Source organism: Mus musculus, chromosome 4 (genome assembly GCF_000001635.26).
Source record: "Mus musculus strain C57BL/6J chromosome 4, GRCm38.p6 C57BL/6J".
Lineage (NCBI taxonomy): Eukaryota > Metazoa > Chordata > Mammalia > Rodentia > Muridae > Mus > Mus musculus.
This window is the reverse complement of record NC_000070.6, coordinates 7,559,427-7,584,071: the sequence shown is the minus strand read 5'-3', so window position 1 is coordinate 7,584,071 and position 24,645 is coordinate 7,559,427. Positions and strand designations below refer to the sequence as shown.

The 24,645-nt window shown below is 36.6% G+C and overlaps 2 long non-coding RNA genes across 2 annotated transcripts in view; one reads left to right on the top strand and one right to left on the bottom strand.

Annotated features, from left to right (window-relative positions):
• Nucleotides 1-2,482, top strand: part of Gm33752 — a 67,320-nt gene extending 64,838 nt beyond the window's left edge. The window contains exon 4 of the long non-coding RNA XR_390374.3: nucleotides 2,247-2,482. This is a non-coding gene — a long non-coding RNA (predicted gene, 33752). The remainder of the gene's footprint in view (nucleotides 1-2,246) is intronic.
• A 7,788-nt stretch (nucleotides 2,483-10,270) lies between these two features.
• On the bottom strand, nucleotides 10,271-23,384 carry 8430436N08Rik (RIKEN cDNA 8430436N08 gene). Its single transcript, NR_040645.1, has 3 exons — nucleotides 23,250-23,384; nucleotides 19,378-19,429; nucleotides 10,271-11,160 (listed from the first exon to the last, which is right to left on the bottom strand). It is a non-coding gene; the product is annotated as an RIKEN cDNA 8430436N08 gene (long non-coding RNA).
• Between the last annotated feature and the right edge of the window lie 1,261 nt (nucleotides 23,385-24,645).

The window sequence follows — 24,645 nt, the reverse complement described above, 5'->3', positions numbered from 1 at the left end:
AAATGCTTCAATTCCTAATTGGGCGGTTAATCCTATTTTTTGCGTGGCTAGTCAATTTGGTACAGTAGGAATCAGACCAAGTGCTCACCAAGAGAATGTTTGAGATATTTTCTTTCCGACTTTTCTGTGTAGATCTGGTCTTGTTGAGAGGTCCTAATGTGTACATTGTCAGATGGCCATCGTGGTTTGGAAGAATATTATCTGGAGGTGCTTCCTTGTTAATATTTTTGCCTTAATTTGCTTAATTGTGGGCCATATGGTAAAAATCTTTAGATCTTTATCTCAGTAGTATTTTTTGGTGAGAAAATAAAGCATTCATATAAATGCTATAACTCTATAAATACTATAATGCATATAAGTGCTATAATATATAGTGGTTATATTTATGTACAAAATTCTTTTCAGCTTTCATCTAGGGAAATAATTTCAGTAGGTAAAGTTACCAAAAATCCAGGCAAGTAACATAAGGGGAAAACTGGAGTATGGTTGAAACTAGATTTCTGACTTAAAACTTACTGTAAGTCTTCCCCCATGAAGTAAAACCTTCTAGGGAGGAGTCTTCTAGAAGTGCTCTGCATTGAAGCCATGGCTAACGAAAAGAGGACTAGGTCACATTCTCAGAGAGTATGTGAATAATTTTTAAGAACTTTGGAATGAGTGGAATCATTTTAATGTTTATCCATCTTCCTTATGAAGCCACCTATTATAGAAACTTCAACAGTGCCTCGAAACTATAGCAAGTGCCACCCACAAAGCCTATTATTTTTCTCCTTGACCAGGCAGCTTTATTCTGACAAAAAAAACAGAGTTTATATGGTGGTGGGTTCAAATGAGCAGCTTGTAATTTAATGCCAGCATTGAGTAATAGGCAACACAAAGAATTCTTGGGAATTTTTTTTCATGGGTTGGTTTAAACTAGACAAAATACTCAAAGAGTTGATCTAACACTTAGATCAGGATTTCAGAATAGCTTAATCTTGTATCTCACAGCCATTCATGATCAAGAAAAGGCAGGTGATATATGAAGGAGTTGTGATTCCTGAAAAGAAGAACTGATGAAGCAATTTAAAATGAGCTGGAAAACCATATTGCCGGGCACTTAGCACTCTGTACAAATCACAATTTTAGAAGTTAGCATGCCTCATTATTCAAGCAAATAATAATTGAATACTTGCTAACTAGGGAAGATGATACAGTCTCAGCTTAATATGTGAGGAAGCTGAGGTTCAGCCTAATGACAGATAGAGTGAGTAGTGGTTGATACCAATGCAGGTCTGTGTCTGATAACATGTCACCACATGGGCATGTCTGCAGCAAATATTAAATCACATATTGCAATTTATGTTTAATTTAGAGAAAAACAAATATATCTGACTTATTATTCTTCCTTAATTATAAAGTTTCTTCCTTCTTGCTCTTCAGACTTGTTTACTCTCTATCTGGTCTTTTCTGACCCCACTGTCATGGGCCTAGAGCTGATATTATTCATCTTCTGTATAATTGCTGTAGGGTCCTTAAGTTTCCCTCTATCACAGCACAATTTCTAACATCTGCAAAACTCCTAAGAAATTCTTACCAGTGTTATTATGTGTCCCTGGATATTTATATTTTATAGAAACCATTTGTATATGTTGGAGTCTAGAGTATGGCCAGAAGTAACTTTTTATGTTCAATCAACTCCACCGTGACTCAAGTCAGATACTCAGATTTGACAAGGTAGACAAATGTTACAGATATGACTTACTTAAGCAAGCAACTTGAAAACAAAGAAAGAGACATTCCAGGAATGAGAATCTACACTGCAGTTGATAAGAGATGATTCCACAGGTTAATTATGTAGCTCCGGACACAGATTTCCACAGCAACATCTCAGTGGCAGCTGCCTCTGATTCTCAGTGAGAACCTGACAGAAATGTCTTCCTATGATCTTAATACTTTGTTCCTTTCTGAGGTGGCAGCAGGGATCCTGGCCTAATATCTAGACAAATGGGCTTTTGTGAAGCTTTTCGCACTCTGTAAAACACGCATTGTTCTGTGGATCAAAGCATGGTTTTAAACTGCACAAATATTTTAGCAGAATCAGTATGCTTACTAAGTGGAATACTGAAAAACATTAATTTTGTCTATCGTTAATATAATTCCATGAAGAAGGAAAGCAGGAAGGATGGAGTCCAGGGAGCTGCATCTTTAAGGAAGAGAGTAAGAGGCAGACTGAGACATCATTTTAAAGTACTGTTTTGTTTTAGGTGCTAGAGAGCTGAAAACAGTCTTCTTGTCTCGCAGAAGGCTGAAGAACGTTCACCTATGCGGAGCCTGTCAGGAGAATATCTGCATGCCCTGCGGAGTTTCAAGAGAGATGGGACTAAGGGTGAATAAGAAGACACTGAGAGGCGTGTGACACTTGAAAGGTCTGACAGTCTGCGGCTGATTGCTGATAGTGTTAGAATAGACTTATTATCAGCTTCTATGCACCTTATCAGAATGAACGTGCCTCTTTGAAAATTAAAGTATATGAAAAGGGACATCTTGTATTTCACTTTTTGATAGTTTTCCCTAAAATGCACCTTAAAAAAAGGGGGGGGGGAGGAGCAACTCTTTATCATTTAAAGTACCTTTTCTACTAGATTAAGTTTCTTTTTCCTCTTCACACAAGGGGAGAATGAAAGCCCATGGAATATCCAGGGGTAGTGTCAAAGGCACATTGCTGGTATTATTTAACACCAGAGTAGGGGAATCAGACCAAAGGTTTCTAGGTTTGAGAAGAGGAGTTTCACAAACCAGAAGGAAAAACGCAAGCAGCAGGGAGTTTTAAAGCTGTCTTTGTTTGTTCCTTTGTTAATATCTTGCTCTGCTAGGTTTACAAATCCTAAATAAATAGAAATTAGTGCTCCTTCCTTTGCAGTCCATTTGCTTTAGATGTTTGCCTTAAGGGACATTTGTGTATTCTGCTAATGGCTGCAGCAGAGTGCTGTCTCATTTTCATTCTGGCAAAAAAAAAGGCCGTCACCATGGTTACAGTTTCATTTGCTAGAGAGAAACTGATGGCTGTTAGCGATCCCATCATAAGCAACTTCTGTCAGATTTCTTATCAAGTCGACATATTTTGACAAAGTGAAAGATAACACTGTAATAAGAGAACTGAGTTGCGACTCTATGCAATGAACCATTTAGCATTAAATGAAATGTGAAACCACATTTTAAAAACTGAAGGTGGGGAGAAAAGTAATATTTATAATTTACACGCACACACACAAGAAATCTTCCGTCGCACAGTAATGATGGCTCCTCTTCTTTTCATTGTCCCAGTAACCCCAGCAGGATAATATCTACCGAGGATCTTAGGAACCATCATGGAGGAGGCTGCTCGGAGCTTACTCGGGAGATTATTAAGCTTTTGCTTTCTCCATTTACCTTACTGGGGCCCAGGTCTTTGACACAAGACAAACTCCAAAGGTAGTAAGTCAGAATTCTGTGATCAAAGACCTTGTAAAACATTTAACAGACTGTTTTGTTCTACTGAGGGTTCAGTCTAATCCCCAAATAGACCAGTGAGATCATCGAAAACACCTTGTTTACAGTCATGTGATGTTCCAAAGATGGCCTCAAAATCAGTAACTAGAACCATGCTTACATTTCCCATGACGATGTTGGTCCAACACCAAAATTAATCAGCAGATGATGAAGGCTAGACAGTCAAGGTTAGAAGAACAAGGTCAAGGCCAATAAACAAAGGTGCTGAAGCATTATCTATGGAACTACAGACTAGGCAGCTGCTGACTTGAAGAATGTCATTATTAAAGTTAAAAGGAGAGGCTAATTAGGAAATTGCCCAAAGAAGAGTATTCAATGTTCTCTGTATGTGGGTTTTTAACAGCTCCATCTAGTCTTGCCTTGTAAAGTAATTCAAACAGAGGTGAACACAATAAATACTTCATATTAAAGGAAAAAGAAATGGTGAGCTTCTTACATGCAAAACATAGGGGTAAAGTGAGCCAATGATTGCCAGTCCTCATGGGAATGAGGTGGACGCTGTTCAGCAAGGTGGCGTGCAGAAGAAGTCTCAGAACCTTAGTGTATGGGCAAGAAGAGAGGGAACTGATCTCCTTCTGATACTTTTCTACCCCTTCTGGCATAAATAAATTTGTAAAAATTAGGGGATGTGGTTTTGAAGTTGATTGGCTCAGTATTTAGTGTTATAGGAGAGCCACTGTAGTATATTGATTTCACTTTGTAATTTGTTTTGTCTTTACCAGTGGGGACACTTATGTGACTGATGCCCAGAACATGTCACCTAAATACCCTTCTTCATAAGAATTTAGGTTTTCAGTTTCTAGTACCTGGACATATATCCCAAAGGAATGTGTATATATATACATATATATGAAGATTGATGGCTGTTAATGTAACAAATAAACTCGCCAGATAAACTAGCCATAAGAGAAGTCTGCTATAGTTGACATCATTTACTGATGACCATGTACTTTAGAAGCCAGTCTAGATTTTTTTTTCCAATAATAGTGATGCAATGGTATCAGAACTCAAACATAAAGCCACTTCCATATCTATTCCACTAACATCACAGTGTGACACTGTGTTTAATGAACAAAATATAACTCCTTATTTGTATTGCCAAGGGAACCCAAAAGCTATGCCTTTTACTTGCAATTTCAAAAGAATGTTTTGTCTTAATCTGTCAAATATAAAAGACACGTCTTATTTTTGAGTCTACTGACAATTGGCAAGAGAAATACTGGTTTCAAAGTTGGTTATATTAGATGGCTTATTACATAGAATAATGTATGATTTAATTTAAATTCAGAGAATATAATACCTTCGATTTATAGACACAAAAGAGATCAAATCACTTTATGAATGTGTGTCACTGACAGATCATCTGTGTTTGCCTAACAAAATGGGAATGGATCCAAAAAAGAAACTTGCAATATAATTCTCCTTCAATTACAAATCAGCTGAACATAAATCCCAATTTTCCTGATCACATACAAGGCAATGGAAATTGTTGGCAGAGAAGAGAATATTATTACTGGGAAAGTCTGCAGAAAATAACAAGATGGTTCTTGATCCTTAGCCAGCTTTTGCCTGAGGTCATCTATACTTGGCATGGTTTGCAGGGGGAAAATAGGGGTTTCTATAGTTAAAGGGAAAGGTGCAATTTAATATTTCTCTCAAATAAGGATACATTTTCTTCCAACTACCAACATAAGATGATCTGTAGTGAGAAGCAACTGACCTAAACAAAAAAATCATAATAGCCACTGACATTCTGTAGAGACTGGAGACTCCATTTCCACATAGTTCTTAAATATGACTATTCTGAATTCTGACCTCTCTATCCATTCACTGTATGTATGTACGTATGTATGTATGTATGTATGTATGTATATGTGCATATATGTACATATATGCATATATATATGTGTGTGTGTGTGTGTATCACTAAGAAAACAATGCCTACTGAGACAAAGTAAACATTTAAAGGAAAAATATAGACATTTTAGAGACTTGAAATTTTTTTCTCCAGGATTGCCATATCATCACAAGAAATTTTTTATCTTATCCAAAGCAAGATTATCTTCTTTAATTTTGTAATTTTTTGAGAGTTTTAGTTGCTCAGGAAAATTGACTGGAAGGTTTGTGGATTTCACAAGTGCTTGAGCTAGCAGCACACAGAATCTCCTATCCTTAGTGTGTTTATTTGCATGGAACATCGGTTGCTGTCACTGTTGATCACCTGATATTTACATCCCATCATCCCCTGAAGTTCACACCTGGCAAGAAGTGTCATTCATACAGTTAGTAGTGGATGGGGACACACAAGTCATTCCCCATAGTCACCTATGGCAGAGTCCTGCTATTCTAGAAGCTCTGTCATTGTGTCCTTTCCCAATTATCTAACTGCCGCCAACTGCTAATTTCTCTGTAGACCCTATAGCTATGCCTTATCCACAATTTCATAAACTAACAGTTATAGAGCATTTAGTCTTTTCAGATCAGCTTATTCCACATTGTAATTTTTCCTCAGATCATATATTTTTACCAGTGAGTGCTATTCTATTGTCTGGATGTACTACAGTGAATCTATTCTCTTGGAGAATGGCCTGCTTGCTTCTGAAGTTTTGGCAGTTGCAAACCGAGTTGGTAAGATGAGCATGTGTGTGAAAGATTTTGTGAGGATTTGGAAACAGGCTTTGACCTCATTTTAGTAACTATCAGGCCCACCACTGATAGATCATATGGCAAGATCATTTTAACTTTTATGAACCTGCCAAACTGTCCTGCAAAGGGGCTGCTCAGTTCCTAAGCTCCTGCAGTGGATGCGAGCTCCTGCTCTTCCACATCCTTGCCAGCATGTGGTGGAGTCACGGCTCCGGGCTTTGCTCACTGGGACAAGATGTAGCATTACCTTGGTCTGATGGCATTTGTCTGATGGCATGCCATGTACAGAGTCTTTCGTACTTTGTTCAACGCTGTTCATTTTAGTGAGGTGTCTGGTAAATTAAGTAACACAGCCTTTAGGGAAAAAAATCTCTTCTCTCACTATACTCTGCTTTAATTACATTTACAACAGTATTAATTTTCAGAGTTCATGTACAGCATTTTTAATTATTATATATTTCTTAAGGAAATACTTTTTTATATTTTAACCAATTTCATAAAAGAACTTTAAGAATATCTTCTGATTTAAAATTATGCAATTGTGGATTTGAATAAGCTTGCAATGATTAGATAATATAAAAACTTTTGTGTCAAAGGGCTAGAGAAATAGCTAAGGGTGCCTTTGTAGAGAACTCGAATTTAGTTCTCAGCACCCATGTGGAGTGGCTCATAATTTCTTGTGAATCCAAGGCCTGGAACCCAATGCCCTCTTCTGGTCTCTGTTAGCACTTGCACATGTATACATATGTGAACACAACGCACACACACACACACACACACACACACACACACACACACACACCTATACACCTATTTCCTTTGGAAAGTTTTCAATAAAATAATTTTTTAAATATTGAATTAAGGAAGTAAAGACTATATACATCAAGCTATTTTAGAACAATTACAGTGCTCTTACATTTTACTTCAAATTATTTCGTTCCATTTTGGTTGAATTGTCCGTATTTATACTTGTTCACTTATAAGTGCATGATAACTCAGGGAAACATGATTGTATTGGCAGCTCAGCTAAGTACATGCTGATCTTTAAAATCTACCCTATCATCTTCATTTGTACTCTGTGTTGTCAGTTGATTGGCTTATCTTCCTGGCCTTGCTGCTATTAAGTGACTGCTCCATGGATGCCCTTCCTCATGCGGGTTCTCATTTGCAGGTTTGTATCTGAGAAATTCCAAAAGTGAGATTGCAAAGAAATAAGTAGATTTTTCTCTTGATTTGAGTTTTCTTTTTTTTTCTTTTTTTTAAAATTAGGTATTTATTTCATTTACATTTCCAGTGCTATCCCAAAAGTCCCCCACATGCTCCCCCACCCACTCACTCCGACTTCTTGGCCCTGGCATTCCCCTGTACTGAGGCATATAAAGTTTGCATGACCAATGGGCCTCTCTTTCCACTGATGGCAGACCAGGTCATCTTCTGATACATATGCAGCTAGAGACACGGGCTCTGGGGTGGGGGGGCGGTAACTGGTTAGTTCATATTGTTGTTCCACCTATAGGGTTGCAGATCCCCCCAGCTCCTTGGGTACTTTCTCTAGCTTCTCCATTGGGGGCCCTGTGATCCATTCAATAGCTGACTGTGAGCATCCACTTCTGTGTTTGCTAGGCCCTGGCATAGCCTCACAAGAGACAGCTATATCAGTGTCCTTTCAGCAAAATCTTGCTGGTGTATACAGTGGTGTCTATGTTTGGAGGGTGATTATGGGATCGATCTCTGGGTATGGCAGTCTCTAGATGGTCCATTCTTTCGTCTCAGCTCCAAACTTTGTCTCTGTAACTCCTTCCATGGGTGTTTTGTTCCCAATTCTAAGAAGGGGCAAAGTATCCACACTTTGGTCTTCGTTCTTCTTGAGTTTGGTTTGAGTTTTCATTTAATATATTTCATTTTATATATGAAGTTCAGTATCTTGGCATTCATTTTAATTTTCAAATTAAATTTTTATGATTTTGTATTCCATTTGTTTTTATAATTTTACTATGATTAAAATTAGCTTATACTTGGTTTAAATGTTTAGTGAAAAGGGCTTTCTTTTTTTGCTGATGGGTTGATTTTTAATATTTACAAAATGTGTTCAATGCTAGTGTTTTCCACTTTGCAGATTTCACAGTAGCTGGTGTTAGCACTTTGTTCTTACCATTCAGGCTGTATGGCCTGTGAACTCCTCTCCATATACTGTGTAATTGTTTGACGTTTTCCTCTATGGACCACTCAAATAAAAGCATCCCTATGATTATGTCACAAGCTACTGAAAATAAAGATGTACCATGTTCCTAAGGTCATGACACCATGAACAGCAAGTACCTGTGTATGGATAAACAGCAGCAACAACAACAAACAACAAATGATTTTGTTAAGATCTCAACAATCTCAGAATATATTTAGAATACACAAAACAAATTTAAACTTACCTGGATGCTTAGAAGGATGAAGTTAATGGTATTGAACTTGAGAAGGGATTGATTTATGATCACAGATATCTCAATTTCTTCATAAAGTCCACGACAAAAATAGGTATTCTAGTTGTGTCATAAAACACAAGCTCAACAAATAGCTACCAGAACAGTTTTCTCAGCACAGTGTCTCTCAAGATGTACAGTGATAACACCTGTACTTAGGAAGGGAGAATACATTCTCACCAACTATATTTTGTTAAGTCATGAGTTCACCTTTGTATTATAATTGTGATGGTTTATTTGCTAAAGATTTTTTCACATTTTCAAAGTATAATGTAGAAAGAAGATTGTTGAAGACAAGGAAATTTGGGGGCTATCAAATGACTTTTCATTTTCAAACATAAAAAAGAAAATCAGCCTATCTACCCAAATGGATATCTGAATTGTCATGTCAAGGGGGCAAAATATACTGCAAATAATTTGGTCCTTAAACCACAGCTTTTCACCAAACATTGAGAACAATATGACTAATCAAATTTTATTTCTTTAACATTAAGCTTTACATATTGGGTTCTCTAAAGTTAGTCAATTGCATCTATGGTTTGTCCACTGTAATGACTGGATAAGGCTGAGGAATGCTGTGATGGATTCCAGTTATTCCACTTCATTTCTTCATCATGGTAAACAGAGGTTCTGTATTTGTTTAATAATGAGCAACCGCAGAAGCATATTTGAAAATTATCCTACTCAACAAAGGTAAGAATGAGATCATCCAAAAGGACATGTACAATATTTACTAAAAAAAGAGTTATAATCATGAAAGATCTTTCTGTTCCTCAAATTATATGTGTTAGTCATAGGAATAAGGAGCTTTGCAGATCTCAATTCTTGAGAAGGATTTTCTCAAAGTCTCTGTAGTCTCTCTCTCTCTCTCTCTCTCTCTCTCTCTCTCTCTCTCTGAAAATATTACGTTTAAAGTGCATTGGCATTGACATTGGCGTTGGCTTTACTCCAGGCCCCATCTCATCCTAGCTAAAAGGTGACCATCTCATTCTGAAGTTGTACTCGCTTCAACCATAATGGAAAATTGTGGAACACCAAAATAGAAACTAAGTGATATTAACAGATGTGATCTCACCAGGGTTCCATTTGTTAAAGAAAACATTGAATATTAATTAAAAGTTAATTAGAACTAATTGCCAATTAGAAAGAAAATGTAATTTGAAGCTACCCACAGCCCTTCTACTATTATTACCTTTGAGAATACTCCACACCCGAGGGGAGGGGAGGGCTGGTGAGTGAGTGAGCAAGCTCCCTTTCTTCCTGTGGATGCACGTGAAGACCATCCTTTTACAGTTTACTTGTTGCATTAAGCACAAATTAGGGGCTGAAGCACAAAATCCTATCATTTGTGGAAGAAGGTCTAAAAAGAAAGAACATTTTATTGAGTGAAAAACTCATTGTTTCAGAAAACAAACCATTGAGAAAGGCAAAGGAAGTTGTTTACTCTAACGTTAGAGATGCACAGCAACAGCTGTGGCTCCTGCTGAGGGACTCCCCACAGGCAGTCCTAGGATTCTAGGAACACACAGATTTGTATTCTGGAATCCAGGTCTCCTACGAGTTTCAGGTTCATGCTCATATTTGAGTTATATCACCAGAATCCAGAAATCCATCCATATCCAGACCAGTACAGCACTTTTATTTCATTCTAGTAATACAGTCAGCTTGAAAATGAAAAGGCAGAATAAATCTCAACATTTTCTCCATCATTTTCTTAACAAAAGACCTTATTTTTCAACTAGGATAGAAACGTAGGTTGAGGCTGGCAGCCATTTGCCACCAGAGAAAACAGAGATCTGAAGACAAAATGCTAAGACCTGAGATCTTGAGAATGGAGATAGAGACCTGAGGTCTTAGCAATAGAGATAGAGGCCTGAGATTTGAAGACAAAATGGAGATAGAGACCTGAGGTCTTAAGAATGGAGATAGAGACCTGAGATCTTAAGGCCCTGAGACCCTTAAGACCTCAGAGATGGGACTTAGCAGTTAATTTCTTTGTTTTCATTCAACTATTTTGAGTTTTATTTCTAGTCACTTAAAACTGAAAAATTCCTCTGACAACATAGTATGTTCAAAATATTTATAAATTAAGTCCAAAAGAGAGAGTCATATACTCTTTCCATTCACGTTAGGAAAGGTTTCATCTAAGGAGACAGCTACTGCTTCTGAAAGCATTTCTTGGTTGCCTGTAGACACTGAAGACAGCAGTGAACCTGGAAGTTTCATTTTCTTAGCTGTTAACTGGGCCCAGCCCCAGCAGCTATGAACTCACTCATGCAGCCATTTTGCTCAATCCATTCAAGACCTGACAAGTTCATATCATTGACCTCACAGAAATGGCAGTTTAAGAAGGAAATTTCATGTCAGAAAAAAAGAAACTCATTTTTTAATGCTTTGGACTCCATTTCCTCCTGGGCCTCTCTTGTGGCTTTGACCTGGACTTCTGTACAGGAAGAAGCTACGGAAAATACAGTCCCACAAGTCATCCAATAGTCTTCGATGTGGAAATCTACAATAAGATGAAAAATGTGGGCTGGATTAGTTTCATTTTACATTTTAATTGTGAAGACATTTACTGCTTTTTTGTGAAGATTTATACATTATCCTATTATGTGTTCATTCCGAAGAAATCTTCCATTTATTTACTTTTTGTTACGTGTGTATGTATGCAAATGCTGTTTACACACACGTGGAGAGCCGAAGACCACTTGCAGGAATCATTTCTCTCTTTCTCTGTGCACCACGGATGAAATTTGTACCACCAGGCTTGGCTAGAAGCACCTTCCCCTGCTCAGCTACACTGACACTCCTTCTGTGTGTTAAGATGTGATTCATGATTCTCCAGAGACAGATGCCTCAACTGAGTCAATACCGTTGCTAGGTGAAATATGGCTTTCATGTCTGGTTGACAGAACTTGAAAATCTGACAACATAAGTTTGTGTTCGGAACAACATGATAATTGATTAGAAGTAATATTAAATACAGGAATTCTGACTTGGCTCTTTGATTTATGAATGAATATTTATAAATATTTACATTGCTTTAAAAGTCAAGTACATTTCTATAATTTGCAAGAAAGTTTACAGACTAGCTTTTTGGTTTGTTTTTACATTAGGAGCCTGTACTGGATAGTTTTGTGTCAACTTCACACAGCTGGAGTTATCACAGAGAAAGGAGCTTCAGTTGAGGAAATGGCTCCGTGAGATCCAGCTGTAAGGCATTTTCTCAATTAGTGATCAAGAGGGAAAGGCCTCTTGTGGGTGGGACCACTCTGGGCTGGTAGTCTTGGGTTCTATAAGAGAGCAGGCTGAGCAAGCCAGGTGAAGCAAGCCAGTAAAGAACATTCCTCCATGGCCTCTGCATCAGCTCCTGCTTCCTGACCTGCTTGAGTTCCAGTCTCGACTTCCTTTAGTGACGAACAGCAATGTGGAAGTATAAGATGAATAAACCCTTTCCTCCCCAACTTTTTTCTTGGTCATGATGTTTTGTCCAGGAATAGAAACCCTGACTAAAACAGAGCCCAATACGTAAACAGATAAGCAGAAACATTTAAGAGAAACTGAGACTTTGTTTTCAAATTCTTAGCATAAACACTTGACTTGAGTCCACATGTGTATAATATACGTGAAACATAATTGTCATCAGCTTTCAGGCCATCCTGTGACACTTATTCAGTAAAACGAAATTCGCATTTCAAAACCTTGAACTTTCAGTGTGACCTGAAATTTTCATTAGTGAAATTTAAACGCATCAAGAAGGGATGCTCAGGTTGTCAGTACCTTAACTGCCCTTTGCTTTGGAAGCTGGGAGAAAGATCTAGTTTTTAACTTAAGATTCAAAAAGGACTTGTGCTTTTTATCCAAGTCTCTATATCATGCACTATATGTAAAGATTCCATAGGAAATGTGCAAAACCTTATAACCAGATATAATACTCTTTCCAGTTCATTTTTCTTTAACCAGATCTATCTTAATTGCTTAAATGGGGAAATTAAAAGACTGGCTAATTAGAATTCTAACAGGACAGCCCTGGAGTTTATAGAAAACTTTGTCTTTTGAGCTTTCCTTGAGATATCAAAGGGCATTTGAACCTCATTACCACATGAAATTGTTAAAGTAGCCCTGGCTACAGATTAAGCACACAATTTAAATTATTTAATATTTACCCATTCTATTCTACATGGCATGACTCTATTGATATATTTTAAGTAAACAGTTGGAAAAAGCTCAGGTCTTCAGAAATAGTTGAAATTTAAAGTGCATTTCTATTTTCAGAAAATAAAACAAACAAGCAAGCAAAAACTGCATTCAGTCAAACACATCTAACAACACTGAAGCCATATCCAACCTGCTTTCTAATTAGTGCTATGTACGGCAGTTTTTATATTTCCCCTGTATATCTTAGTATCTTATTGTTATCGTTTATGTAACATTATGTACATTTGTGAGCTTCAGGCCAGCCATACCAAGGAGAAGGACAATGACAGACAATGTAGAAGTGGCAGATAACACCAACATCATTTATATTTATGTCTGGAACACATTTTCTCATGTCCTTTCCCCTCAAGAACATTTACCTTCCTAATTATGTTTTACTCAGTCTAATCTTTAAATTAATTTGAATTCCCTAAGCTGAGAACTGACAGTGAGAAGAATGGATAAATGTTGCTGAAGGGAAGGAGAAAATTAGATTAAATAATAATGGTCACTCGTATCCCTACACCACTTCAGTATTTACAGTGTGATTTGGTTTCTCTTCACCATGCCACTCCCTACCACTATGAGGCTGAGAGAGAAGCTTACATGTTAGCAAAGCAAATGCTATTTGACATGTTCTGGCTCCACCACGGGAAAGCAGCCCTGCTGCTGGGGAACTTCCCTCTCAGAGCCAGGCCTAAGGCTTTTGGTTCACTGATATGAATGCTTCAAACAGTGCTGGGCCATCCCTGAGCCATGGATTTGAAAGAGTCCAATAATCTATTTCCTTCTTCAAAGCCAGATTTGTTGTCCTATTTTGTTCTTATGACACCATCATCATTGGCCAGTACTGGATGAACAAAACCAAAGATCTGTCCCTACACAGGCAGTTCTGAGGCAGCCCAAAAGGGGATAAGGAGGGCACCAAGCATGTGACACATAAATGATATAAACCAATTAATTCCCCCACAAGAATTTTATTTAGAAAGTAAGGAATTGATTCATAATCGAAGTGGGATTAATGTGAAAAGAAGTCTAAGAAATGCCGAACGTTAATAGAGTCCCAAGAAGTGTTCTCCAAGTTCTTCAGTCTTTCTATCCCCCCCTCCCTCTCTCTCTCTTCCCCTGCCTCTCTCTCTCTCTGTCTTGCTCTCCGTCTCTGTCTCTGTGTCTCTGTCTCTGTCTCTGTCTCTGTCTCTCTCTCTCTCTCTCTCTCTCTCTCTATCCCTCCATTCCTCTGAAGAATGAGTGGGAGGGCAGGATATGTGGTCACAACTATGGCAGCTATATTTGGGACACCATTGACCCCTAACACAGACATATTCTCCATGCCTCCATGAAACTAGAGTGTAGGGTAGTTGTTGGGGGTGACTTATGATATATAGAAATATGATCAGCACTGAGATTCGCAACAAAAGCTTATTCTCTTTACTACCATAAGAGTCAGTAGTTGAACAGTTTTTCATAACATATCTTTGTTAATGTCTGGTTCCTAATAATCTCAAGTGTGTTTTTATTATGCTGTGTTTAATATCCTTAAGGTCTATAATTGTCCACTGCTTATTTTCTGCTATACAATACAGTGCACATTAGCAGTGACTTGCTGTGTAACCTTGCTAACTTATGGCAGATGGGAGAAAATATTCAGCTCTCTTTTTATGTATATTTCCCATTTTCTGCTTTAAAATTCCATATTTAGCCAAAGCTATATTAGCAAAGATTCAGTTCCATGCTTTGTATTAATTTCATTTGTGTAATGTTTTCTTTTCTAGTTGGAGCAATTAATAAGTTTCAAGGTAATTTTGTTATTAAATCCATTAAAGAGCAATCAGTCAGTCCCCATCACGCTCAAATTGCTATCATCCTTATGAATACTTAGGTACACCAGCTCTCTGAAAATACATTCTTTTCATTTTGTTGCTTCGCCTCAGCCTCATGTTGATAAAATCAAGGCTTACAATAGCAAAGACAACTCGTTTTGGCAGAAATAAATTAATCATATTAGAGTCAGCTCGTACCTATTTCCCATAGAAAAATAATGACACAATAATGAAAGAAAGGATAACTGTAAGGGCAGAGATGTAAAAGCACGGTTGTCTGTGTTTGAATACAAGGAGGTGTATAAATTTCTCAGAAATCTAAAATATAGGGGAAGCAAGGTTTAGCTTTTCCTGGGACTCCAAAAAAGTCCACACAGCAAAGGACACTAATGAAGATAATTATACGACTCATAAGTTCTTGAAACGCATAAATAACTTATTCTCTGCTTTCATTTGTAGCATTATTATATCAAAAAGTCAAAAGTAAAGAGGAGCTGACATAAAAATTGTGTTCTTATTAAAATTAAGGAGTTGAACTGAATTTTCTTTTTCTATTCAAGCAAAAGTTCTATCCTCAGGGAAAATAGAACTCGGGTAATTATATAAATTTATAATACAGTTTCTATGTTAATACTGAGATTTTATAATTAATTTATGAATTCCAATTCAGGCACATAAATTTGTCATTTTATAGAACAAATTTGTACATTGGTTCTGACATTCTGCTCTTATCAGATGCACATATTCAGATATATAAGATGTGACTAATAATCAAAATAATGATAATGAGAAAAATATGTGCTTATAAAATATTAAATAAAATATTTAGTTTGAAGATTAGCTTCAAGAGTCATAACCAACCGTTCTTTTTGAAAATACACTCTTTTGTCTTATTATTTTAACTTTCTCATTTTAAAAGAGAATTCTTTCTTTCTACATTAGTTACCCTCAAGGAGAAGAAAACATTCTAAAATATATTCACCAGAAAATACCGACTTTGGCAACACAGATGAGGTGCACAATAATGAATACACCTGATGCAAATGATTGTTTTACATTATCAGAGCAATTGAAAAATCTCTTATATCTTTGATGTTAAATACCAAGTCACTATGGTTTATAATTGCACTGTACTACAATTAATACACCTTACATTTTCTAATGAGTCATTGTTTACCATCTCAGGCTATTAGGTTAGCTTAAGGTCTTGAGAATAAAAGCACCATTTTCCCGCAAAACACTTAAAGCATTCATAAGTCCATGGAAGCCTTCTGTATAACCTATTTTACTGACAAACAATTACATTTTAGATTGAAGAGGTGAAATGATTAAGAATATTTGACTTAGTTGCCATGACAGCATGCATTTTTCATCAGGCACAGTGTAATTACTACAATTTCAATGATGTAAAATCAAGAAAGATGATAACAAACAGCAGAGCCGTGGAGATATTGCCATTGCAACCAGGTTGCCATGGCAACAGTGATAATAATCCCGGTGATAGATGTTTTCTCTTGCTCTTTCCATTTTGTACGGTTATAACATTCAGAGCCAGTTTTTACCACAGCTTTTTATAGTTTATTAGACTGTCAAAATAGTTTATGAGATGTTGTTGCAAAGGAAATGACTGAGTTCCGCAGCCTAATAAAAATGCCAAATACTCTGTTTACATACTGCGCCAGCACTTAACAAACATTAAAAAATTGTATGAAAAATGATTTGATATTGTATCTGTATTAATCAATTTGCAAGGCATAAGCTTTGTCACTGAAGGTCAAATGAATAGTTTCCAAGCAGACTGTTTGCCAAGCTTTCTTAAAGTTCATTCTTGACTTAGCCTTTGACGAGACCCTTCACCTGGCTCTGAGTACCAACTACCTGCAGGAAATGCTGTGCACAAGTAAAAGGTAAATAGGTACAGAAAATTAATAACGTATTTGTTTTTCCAATAATTTGAAACAATATTTTAAGTGTGTGTCCAGAAGTCCTCTCTGTGTGACCATTTTAAGGTAATACTTTTTGAAGGTGAAATAATAATGAAATGGCTTCAGAAATGAATGAGTGTGTGTGTGTAAATAATTTGATAAAAATTGATGTAAAAGTACTGTAATACACACCATTTAAGGACATAAAGTCAGTATAACAGTTGTCATTCAACACAAGGAGACAGCTCTGATCATCATTCTATATAGTCCTTTATCTTTCATGAGCTATTCTTTTAGTTGTAAGGGAAGCACGTGACAGAGAGTATACTTGCAGGTCGACCATAGGTTTTGTCTGTAAGAAAATGTTCCTAAAGACACATACATTTATAGGAATCTGGAGTTTTTGTAATGTACTAAAGTCCTGTAAAACACTCATGAATAATGAGTAAGTAGACAACTGAGTAAAAGACATTGAAAGTGCTGGCCCTGATTCTGCAGCAAACAAAACTCACTGGATAGTTTCAATGACGAGTGCAGTCTCGAGTACCCTGGCATTTTCCCTAAAAATATACAGAGTCCATAAAGAATATTCAAAAATAAGCCTTCCTAGTTCATCCATCCATTTTTCTCCTATGTTATTGTCCATTCAGAGAGAATTGGATTTGGTTAGATTACTATAAGAGACCATACTAGTGAAATATGAGACAATGACCAAGTCATAATTAGAATGTCTTAACATTGGAAGATAATGCAAAGACTTTAGAGCTTTGGAAGTACTTCTTCTTTTCTTTTTAATTTATTCTTCATTCACATAATACATCCTGACCACAGATTCCCTCCCTCCGCTCCTCGCAGTTCCTCCTCCCACCTGTCCTCTCTCCCAGATGTCTCACTCCTTCACCTCCCTTCTGAAAAGAGAAGACCTCCCAGGAATATCAACTTAACATGGCATAAAAGTTACAATAAGACAAGACACAAACCCTCACATCAAGAATTGATGAATGTCTGAACGTTACAGTTCTGTGCTTTTGTTATTAGTTTGAAATGTATGTGAAAAGAGAAGACCATTGTTTTAGAAAGAGGAGTCTTAAGTCAAGTCCTTCTCTGTTGATTATGAAGCAGGAATGTCTTGTCACATATTGTAAACTTGTGGCCATGACAGAGTCAGCAGCAGTTCGATGCAATTGCATGGACTCATCATCCAGGAGCCTCCAGGTCCTGGATGCTACTCAGGCCACAGACAGGGAACAAGAATTGTGGCTGACACATAAAGCAGGACTTAATCTAGAACAGCAGACACTCTCACAATGCCACGAGAGTGAGCCTAGCTAAGACTGCTAACAGGGGGATATGGAGGCTGAACCTGCTATCTAATAAAACCAGACACGACTTCCAATATAAGGATTGAAATAAAACCCAGACACAAAACCTTAGAACCTCAATTTGTCCCACCTATAAGATGTACAGGGGTAAAGATGGAGCAGAGATTGAGAGAATGTCCAACCAATGACTGGCCCAGTTTCAGATCCATGCCACGAAAGACAGTTAACTCTGGACAATATTAATGATACTCTGGTGTACTTGCAAACAGGTTCCAAGAGTAACTGTCATCTAAGAGGCTTCCCCCAGCAACTGAGGAAACAGATGCAGAGATCCACAACCAAATATTAGGCAAAACTTGGGAATACTGTGAAAAAGTGGGAGGAAAAATCAAAGAAGTCAGAAATGTCAAGAACACCACAAGAAAACACAGAGAGTCAGCTAAACTGGACCCATAGAGGCCCACAGAGACTGAACCAACGATCAGAGAGTATACATGGGATGGACACTATGCATATATATATAACAGATGTGCAGCCTGTTTTTCATGTCAGACTTCTAATAGCAGGAGCAGGGGTTATTCTGTTACCTGATTTTAGATCCCCTTCTTCATCTGTGCTGCTTTGTCTAGTGTCTGTAAGAGATGATACACTTAGTCCTAAAATGATATGTGAAGGTTGGCTGATATCCAGGGATAACCCCTTTTCTGAGGAGAAAGTGAGGATGGGCACAGAGGGAAGGGGAGGCGAGAGGTATGGACTAGGTGGAAACGAGGGAAGAGAAGCTGTGATTGGGATGTAATATAAATCAATTAATCAATAATAATATTTTTAAAAAGAAGGAAAGACTTGTACCCCCTTTCAACCAAAGAGGATGGTCTATCAGAGAGATGACCCAGCTTGCTTATCCACAAGCTCTGTCCAAGAATTATTTATATGATTCTAGCAATGTAAACAAATAAAATAATGAACTTATAGTGTACATTAACTATAATCCTACCCCTGTCTATCAGAATGCTTCATGGTTTGTAATGTCAAATTTCTGTTCCCAAGTAGACAGCCCATCACTAAATGACAATTCCACAGGATATGTTTGCTCTGGCATGCGCTTGCTGGTGAATCTAATACTATGATTTTCACCTTTTCTCAAGTATACATCTGTTTAAAGAAACACAATATTCCTCACATTTTGCTTAGCAAAAGTAATTCCTCTGGTCAATGAATTTGTTTTATAGACAAATAGTATTTTTAGCACAGAGCCAAAGAATATTATACTTTCAGGCATCCTTTTCATTTATTAATGACAAGTAGTCAGAAAATTATTTCCAAAGCAGAGGTGAGGTACTGCAGATATATTCAAGGTCATTAAAACAATAATGAAGGGACAATTCATGTTCAGAAAAGAGGAAGGTATAGGATAGCTTAAGATCCAGGAGATGCTCAAGGCATCTAGAAAAATCCTCACCATTGATCAAAATTGAGTTGGCCTTTCCTCCTTCCTCCAGAGACTTTTCTACCTGGAATGAATGGTAAGAGAGAGTCCAGTCCAATAATGTATTTCTTAGCTTGAATTGCTTTGATACATAGTTATGCCATCATATGTAACTCACAAAACTGCCCTACTGGGATGCTCTTTATTTAGTATCTAAAGAGCAGCAGCTCTAATCCTTCACATTAGAGTTCACTAAAAATAAACAAAAGGAAGAAGGAAAAAATAGTGAATGTAACAAAGCAAAGATGATCTGGATTTTAATATGTCTGAACGCTGTGTTCTCATGGACGAGGTATTTCCTGGTTTTATTTCTAAAAATAGTTTTAAGCTTACTTGACTTCAGTCCTGATTGATTATATAAAAATGTCATAAAATGTGCTTAAATTATCTTGAAGCTGGTCCCGTGCCATTTTCTCTCTCTCTCTTTTTTTATAATAGTTCCAACTGTAAGGCTTGCATTCCCTGTAATATGTGTATTTTATTGTATAGAGACATGGATCTTTGTGCATATGCCAAAATTATGTGCAGTCCATATTGTATGGACCAAAGACAGCCTAATAATTCAAGACTAATCCACTTGTCTCAAAACATGTAGAAAATTACAAAATAATATCTGTGTGTGTGCGCACGCATGCGTGCTTTCTGAAAAATGTGCTCAGGTTTGATTTTTTTTTTTTTTTTGCCACATTTATCTCCTTCCAAATGTATTGCCAAGAAATGTGGACCACTGAAAGTCATAGAACTTCACAATCATTCAATTTAAGATGGAGATAGCAGAGAATATCTGGCTCATATTGTCAATTTTTTATGAAATTCGAAAGAAAGTAGAGAGATGGTACAGCATTATGGAATTCACAATATAAGATGTATAAATATGATGCTAAATAGTTGTAATAATGTTATAATTATTATTTGTTAGCTGACAGCTCCTTGTCAATTTTATAGATAAGAGTATCTGGTATGGAGTTCACAATGCTTGGCCCTCATGGGCTTATGGGATTCTATGAAACATAATAATAGATGTACCCAGCAGAAATGCAACCCTAGTAACCCCCACTGATGGAAAAATTATGAAATGAATTTGGCTGAAGAATATGAAGACAAGCAGAGTTCTCTTAGGACTCTACAACAAAAATGCTAACTAATAGTAGCTTGAGATGGATCCAGTTTGGAGTAAGAGTCAGTTCTGTCCCAGAGCCTCATTCTTCTTTGTTGTGGCTCCAGTTAAAGGAAAATTGAAAGTCCGATGGTGCCTGCCTGTCTGCCTGCCTGGTTTTTACCTTTCATAATGTTTTAATTTTATCTGCTTTTCTTGCTCTTTTTTTTAAATTGCATATTATAATTGCACATATTTTTAGGACACCATGTGCAATGATTAAAGAAATTAACATTTCCCTTTATCAACATTGCATTTTTGTGCATTGAAATTCTTCAAACTCAATCCTTCTTTGTGCAAGAGTTTGATACCTGTTGGACCTCATATGTGACCTCCGCTGTATCTGATCTCATATCATTTCTCCTCCCCATCTCTTCTCTTTTCCTCTAACAATGTGCCCTCTACAAAGAAGAATGTGTTACATTGGTCCTTGTGTGTTCAGCCCATTGCATTACAGTGTCCTCTGGTTTTATGTGTGTAGCTGTGAATGACAGGATGTCATTCCTTTTTATGATGATCAGCTTTCAACTATGCTAGCAGAAAAAATATTTAAGAATATTTGGAGAAAATTTTGTGATTATTTCAGAAGCTTCAGAACATATTTAATTATCACTTTCGTTATGTCTATTCAAATCTTGTGTTTCTTTCTATTTATATTTGCGCCCACCCTTTGTGTTGAGAAACATCTTCTCTTCAGTGCATTAAGCATCCCTGAAGAGCTTTAGTTCTAATTTGGTATGCTGATAGGGTGATAATAAATACCCAGAGATATTACATTTACTTACAAGCTGCTTTTCAAAACAGTTTATCAGTTGCATTCATCTAAAATATGTGAGGTGAAGTTGAGGTCCATCAAGTTGTGATTACTCTCAATGACAGAAGACATTCCAAGACTTTCAAGTAGTGTCAGAGTTTGTCATGACCAGACCCAAAGCAAAATCTTGAGTTTCTGGAGCCATAGTAATAAAGATGTCTACTGCTAGTGTAAGTGTTTTTGTGTCCACATTGTGGTCCAGATATCCAATTATGAGGAAAACTGAGGTGGCTGCCACTGCTTTTAGCTCTGATCTTAGCACATCTCTATTTTATCTTCTTCATGAATAAAGAAACTAAACCATGTGAAATCACTTGAAGCTGATTTCTCTTGTATAGGAGACACATTCCTCCTCTCAAATACTAAGGACAAAAATACTTTGGAATTTGAAATTTAAGGGTTTCAAAATAAATATTCATATGGAGGCATCTTTTTTAGGGGACCCAAGCCTTAACACGAAATTTATTAATGGTTTATCACCATCTTGTTCATACAGCCTGTGTGTTCTCTATGGCTGCTATACTTACACTGTGACTGGAATTCAGGAAATATGGAATTTTCTATCTGTGGATTATATTAGCCTTTAAACTTTTCACATATTGAAGTATTTTTTTATTTCAGATTTTAGATAAGTGGTCTTCAACCAATATTAAATTTTTCTTCAAAAGTTCAAATGTGCAGGTAAATATGTATTTCATATGTATTTCATATATATTGTATTATATATACTATATATCACATCTATATTATAAATATATATATTTCAGAATGCACAGGCTCTGCATGAGTACTCACATATATATTATAGCTTCCAGGTTAGTACTTTAATGATATTCCTAAGTGTGTGAATGAATGGTCTCTGATTCTTGTGGCCTCTCTTGGGCTCTTTTCCTTCTGTTGGTTTGTCCTGTCGAACACTAGTGTGGTGGCCTTTGTTCTATCATATTATATTTTATTTTGTTATAGTCTTTTAAAAAAATGAATGAAAGGAAACCTAACTACTTTAGTAAAGGTTAATATCTCCAGTGTCATTTATATCTGGTGTGAGAGGGAAAATGAGTTTTCTCCATTGCAGCAATACTTGGTATATCGCTCCAAGGCAGACTTCATGTTTAGACCCAAATATAATGAACTCCATAGTTCTTTTCTGTGCTTTTATTTGGTTATAACTTGGGTTTTTTGTTGTTGTCGTTTTGTTTTGTTTTGTTTTGTTTTGGGGGTGTTGTCTTACTTTATGTTCTTGGTTTTGTTGTGCTGTTTTTTGTTTTGTTTTGTTTTATATAAAAAAAAAAAGAAAAAACAAACCTTAACCTTGGGTGATAGGGAGGAGGGGTAGATCTGGAAGGACTTGAGGGAGGGGAAGAATATAATCAACATATATTTAAAATTAAAAATTACTTTAAATAATAAAAATACAATTAAAAAAGAATTAAACCAAAAAACCATAACTTCTAAACCTAGTAAAGTTGCACGTGCCAATAAATTCAGTACACAGGAGGATAACTAAATAAAAAGCCAATCTGAGTCACATGGCAATACCCTGTCTCAAAAAATAAACAAATAAACGACAACAGAAAAAAAAACATAACTTTAGAGCTTCAGCTCTAAGCTACATGTTATAGACACAGACATCTGAATTTCTAGGTTTAGTGTAACGATCATTAATCTAGTTACAAATATTTTAAATAGAGATTGTAGCAGTTATATGAAAATTGCCTTCTGTCCTCTTTAACTCCTCATGTTTACATCTCAAATCTGAAACATGAAAGCAGCTATTATTAAAAACATCTTACAACACTCAGCCATTTATAGTTCTAACAAAATAAGAAAAATTAAACTCAAGATTTAAGAATAACTGCTGAAGTTTCCACTCACGTCTGGACATGCAGGATTTGACAGTGAGTATGCCTGTCTTGTAGGTTTTATCTTGTTATTTTCCACCGGCTGGTATTCCGTTTACTCTCATGGAGCTTCATCCCAGATCACACTTTGGAGGCAGCATAGCCTTGTGAGACAGTAAGTATTTCAAGATGTTGGAGTGGATCTGCTGCTTTCTGGCTGAGTATGTTAAGGAATTTTGAGAACCACAGATCAGATTACTTCTTTAGAGTTATACAAACAATGTTGACTTCCAAGCCATTCCATAAAACTTTACATACTTTAACTTCATGCTCCTGTTTTCTTGAATACTCAGTTTGGGTTGGGATTGGCCCTGTATTATTTTTCTGGCCAGAAAAATAAAGAAAATTGCAATGATACATGCCCTATAGAACCTCAGCTGTAACCCTGCCTATTCATTGCTTAATAATTCTGAACTCCGAACCAAGAAGACTAGATTAGATCATTCCATTAATTTAATGCCAATCTCATGTTTAAGGACAAAGAAGTTTGTTAGCAATTAAAACAAAGAATGAACACCCAATAACATAAAATTGAATTCCAATGTTTTCTTTGGCTCACTAAGCATATTTGTCATTTTATTGGACTCATTTCCAAGAAGTAGAATAATAAGACAGTCTGAAATTCTGCTAGGAGGGAGTGCTAAAAATGAGAAATCACCTTGTCCTAAAATAAGCTCTTAGGCTTCTGGAATGTACTGCCAAAACCCTCAGTTCCTTTCCTCCGAGGTCTGATAGCTTTCTAATCTCAGCTGCATAGAAGTTCCTTCATGTCATGGAAGAATTACTGCACTTCCCCCAAGAAATCTAACTTACTATAACGTGATAACAGTGCCTGCTGAGGAACATGGCGGAATCTTAGATAACCATCTGTGCTTCTAGCTGTTCCTTTACAAAAAGATAAAAGTGGGACAGAATCAGGTTTAGACACTTTCTTCACTCACCATGACTTTCAAGGCTCAGGTATTAGACACATCTTATTGATCTGAGAGTAGTGATGGGAGTTTTAGGTTGTTAGTATACAAGGAAGTTATAAATTCAGGTAATTTTGACTTTTTTCATCCCTCAGCTTCATGGGAAATTGTTGGCTAATAAATTATGTTAATTTTTTAATATTCATGGCGGTTTATTTCACTACACCCCAGAGCAATGACACTACCCTTCCTTATCTATATTCTGACTTTGGGTTTTCTGCAACCATTCTCCCTATTCCCTATTCCATACTCGGTATCCAAACAAAGATATTTTTCTAAGTGACAGCTATCATAATCCATTGTTTAGCATCCTTGAGAAATGAGTTTTCTACTTCTGAATAAGAAAGTGCCACATTTAGACTGTCAATTTAGAAAATGATAAGAAAATAATAAATGTCA